General features: G+C 56.5%; 1 protein-coding gene across 1 annotated transcript in view; it reads left to right on the top strand.

Moving 5' to 3' along the window:
• SLC25A42 (solute carrier family 25, member 42) overlaps positions 1-4,065 on the top strand; it is a 44,295-nt gene that overhangs the window by 1,386 nt on the left and 38,844 nt on the right. The window contains exon 2 of the mRNA XM_010847299.1: positions 2,593-2,696. The gene's annotated coding sequence lies outside the window, so the exon portion shown is untranslated. The remainder of the gene's footprint in view (positions 1-2,592; positions 2,697-4,065) is intronic.

The raw sequence follows: 4,065 nt of genomic DNA, 5'->3' as shown, positions 1-4,065 counted from the left end.
TTACCCACTCCAGGCTCCAGCCATGAGACCTTGGATCAGTCTTGTGTCCTTGGAGGCCCCATGATCCTCCTGTTCCTCCATCTGTCTCGTGGGCAGTGGGTACTGCTAGTCCATTTCGGGGAAGCCTGAGGTGCCAGCCTTGTAACTGCTGCCTCAGCTCTGCTCTGAGTCTTCCTGTAGCTCCCCATCGCCCTCCACATGAAACCAAACTGTCCTCCAGGCCCTACCCCCCTCCCATCTGCATCTTCCCCATGTTCCCCTGTAATCACATTTCCAGTCACTCCAGCCTCCCCACCTCAGGGCCTGTGCACATGTCATGCTTTGCATGGAGCATCCTTCCCTAGCCCTCCCCATGGCTGGCTCCTTCCTGGCACCTGGTTCCAGCTCACACGTTGCCTTCTCAGAGAAGTGCCCTATTGCCCCCTTGCCCTGGTGCCCCGTGATCACGGGCTGTGTCCCTGACCTCTGCCCCCATCTGAGGTCACCTCACTTGTGTGCTTTTCTCCTTTGACTCCCCCGCTCCGGCCCACTGCCCATGAGCAGGCTCCTGTCTCCCCACTCTGCGCCAACTTCCCATCAGTGTTTTCAGATGTTCACCCGAGTAAATGAGGAGATACCCAGGGTGCTTGTAGGGGAGGCCTCTGCCCTGGCCGCCCTAGTCACCTCCCCTGGAATCCCATCCAGCTTTCCCACAGCTGCAGCCCTCTTCTAGAAGAGTGGCTCCTGCCTATCAGTCCTCCCCACCTTGCCTGAGCGTGCCTTCAGTGGGTGTGGGTCAGGGCCTGTTTGGACATCCCCAGGCGGGGTGGAACCCCACCTCCAACTGAAGAGCCCGCATTTCACTGAGGTCCACCAGGCCCACGTTCCAGTCTCTCCTCTGCTCCCTCAGGTGGCCCTCCGCCTCCTCATCTGGAAATGGGCTTAAGTGTGTCCCCGCACAGGGCCACAGCCCCCAGCATTGCCTGGCTGGGGGTGTCCGGCACACAGCGCTCTTCTGTCCTCCTTGACGATAGAAATGTGGGCCAAGGGGGAAACTGCTTCAAGGGAGGGGCCAGCACATTCAGTTCTTCCTCTACTGCCGTGTGCTTTTAGGGGAGGGGGCCTGGCCTCTCTGAGCCTCTGGGACACTGACTGAGGCTGCCTTGAAACCGGTCAGTCCTGACTGTCATCTCTGTGGCGTCCCAAGGTGTCAATGATGTGTCCCCCCTGCCAGGGAAGGGCTCGGGGTCCTGGGAAAGGGGCAACGTTGCTCTCACTATGAACACCTTTGAGAGGCAGGGCCTGGGAACCCCATTTTCCAGATGAGAAGCAGACTCTCCGGCTTTTGAGGGGCCAAGATGGGATGGGAACCCAGCTCAGCCCGCCTCCATGCCCCTCCTCTGCTGCCAGTGTTGCTAACCTGACCTTGGGCAGATGGCTCTCTAGCCTTGGTTGATTAAGCCCTTGTCACCGTGCCCGGGCCTGGCTCATGGCCGTCATGTCAGATGATTCCTGGGATTCCCGAGACAGAAGGAACTGGAGATGCAGAGAGTCAGTGTCCTGCCCAGGGGAAGCCAAGTGGACAGGGGAGAGCTGGGTCCCCTGGGCACCCTGGCCAGGTACAGCCAAGGTGCCTGTGGTGGGGGGTGTCTATTGCTGATGCTGAGAGGCACTGTCTGCCATTGTTGAGAGGTGGGCCAGTGCCAGCTTGCTGATGAGCAAACAGAAGCCACAGCCCACTGAGCACCTCCAGGGCCACTGCCTGACCCTTGCCCCAGTTGGCAGTGTCCCTGGGGGTGCTGTGGGACTTTCCAGGAGCTTGCTGCCTCCCTCACAGGACCTAGCAGGTGGGCGCTGCAGCTGGGGACTTCTCCAGTACAAATACCTCCCTCTTTGCATGGCACACCATCCCCATAGTCGGTCTATGTCTACATTCCATCAGGTGCTATTTACAGAGAGGGAAACAGAGACCCTGAAAAGAACAGTTTATCCAGGCAACATTCAGCAAACACTTGCTGTGGCCAACATGTGGTTTGCTTCCATTCATTTTATTAATATTTCCATCAACCCTAGGAGCTAATTGAAGAAACTGAGGCAAGGGAATTTGAGGCACTTGTGGAAGGTCCTGTAGCTAGCAAGTCAAGTAAAGCAGGGGTTCAAACCCAGCCCCGGGCCCTCCCAGCAAGAAACACTTGTTGCACAAAGCTCAGTTTTCCTATCTGCAAAATGGGCATCATCACCCGCATCTGGAAGTCAGGTCATGAGATGGTGTTTGAGAAGTGTCTGGCTCAGGAAAGACCCAACACCCAGCAGGTGTTCAGCACGCAGCTTCCTCCTCTTCTCCAGAGGGCCAAATCGAGACCAGGACCTGGAAGTTGCAGGAGAAGCAAACTACAATTGGGAGATGCCTGAGAAGAGGCTCAGGTGGGAATATGCTGGGAATATCAGGAGTCATATGGTGGGCCTAGGCTAGTGGCTCCCACTTGTGAGCCCCACACTGCTTCTTTACAGAGGCCCTTTGAGAAGTTATGGATTACGTACTTGGCAGGGGATTTGCACAGCCCTGAAATGTGAACCACTTTCACAGCCTAGCTCAACCTTGTTCTCTCCCAGGCTTCCCTGGCTCTGAACTTGATCTCCACCAACCCCAGCCCACACCTAGAGGAAATAAGAGCCAGTATCTGGAACATTTGTAAACCTCTCTGCCCTGGCACTTGGTGAGTCAGAGAATGGGGTGGGCTCGGGAGAGGTGCCAATGACACAGCCTAGTATTGGACAGCAGCTGCTTCCCTATCTGCAAAGAATCCCATGACCCCACACCTCACAGAAAAGCTGGGGCTAGCAGGCCAGATGTAACCTGCAGAGGGGGTAAAGGCTTTCACTTGAAGGTCAAGCGGAGGGCTGGAATATAAGTTCTCCCAGAGGAGCAGTCCCAGAGAGGAAAGGTCAACGTGTAGGAATCATTGTCCCATGAGGAATCTGAGGGCCTTACTCAAGGTTGTGTCGTCCGTCAGCCAGTGGCTGGTCACTCAGGCCCCCAGTGGCTGAGCTCTCACACTGCCTTGAGAGCATTCTAAGTCGTTTCAGTCGTGTCAGACTCTGCAACCTTATGGACTATAGCCCGCCAGGCTCCTCTGCCTATGGGATTATCCCGGTAAGAATACTGGAGTGGATTCCCATGCCCTCCTCTAGGGGATCTTCCTGACCCAGGGATAGAACCCACATCTCTTATATCTCCTGCATTGGGAGGCAGGGTCTTTACCACCCCTTTTCCAAAAAGTAGGCTACTTTGAGCCTGCTGAAGTGCTGTGTGACCAGGGGCAAGGAGCTTGACCTCTCTGTGCTCTGGTTTCTGTACAATGGAGCCAATGGTCGCTTTGACCTCACGGGCTTGTGGTTAGGATTCGGTTTATTCACCAAAGGCTTAGCAGGGAGGTGGCCCGGATGTCATTTGATCCCTGGAAGAGAAAGCTTAAACTCGGAGAAATCAAACATTTTCAGAAAATCATAAAGCGCGTGAGTAGTATTCCACCTATTTCCACGTCTTCGCAGTACCCTGCGCTGCAGCTGAGTGACCTCCATTGAGTCTCTGTCTTCTCTGTATCATCTGCAGCGGAATAGTGGGTAGTAAGGAATTGAATTATTCACGAGTCCTCCGGCCGTGATGGCCAAGTTCACATCCTAAGTGGGAGGTCTTGCTTCTGCACTGGGTGGCCAGAGGGTCTGACTTCGCCACAGCCTCAGGAGACCCTGCGTGGGACGCTCGAGGCCACCTCCGGTCACCGCGTTCAGGGCCAAATTCTGCACTTTGCTCCAAGTCTTGTCCGGGAGCGCGGCTGACGACCCCTACGACTGGCCGCCGGCCTTGACAGTCTTTGCTTCTTAGCCAATCTCCGTCACCCTCCGGGCTACGCCCTCAGTTCCTCTAGCGCCAGTCGCGCAAGTTTTTTCGGAGCCCCGCCCTTGACCCCCAGCCATTGGCCATCAGGGCTGCCCGTCTTCCTCCGCGGCTCCAATCTTCGCCCGCCTCCGGGCCCCCGCCTCCCAGCACCTAGCGCCCAGCTGGACCACCCGGGGGCCCCATAG

Source organism: Bison bison, unplaced genomic scaffold, assembly GCF_000754665.1.
Source record: "Bison bison bison isolate TAMUID 2011002044 unplaced genomic scaffold, Bison_UMD1.0 scf7180017864248, whole genome shotgun sequence".
NCBI classification, from domain to species: Eukaryota; Metazoa; Chordata; class Mammalia; order Artiodactyla; family Bovidae; genus Bison; species Bison bison.
This window is presented reverse-complemented; position numbering and strand designations above follow the sequence as displayed.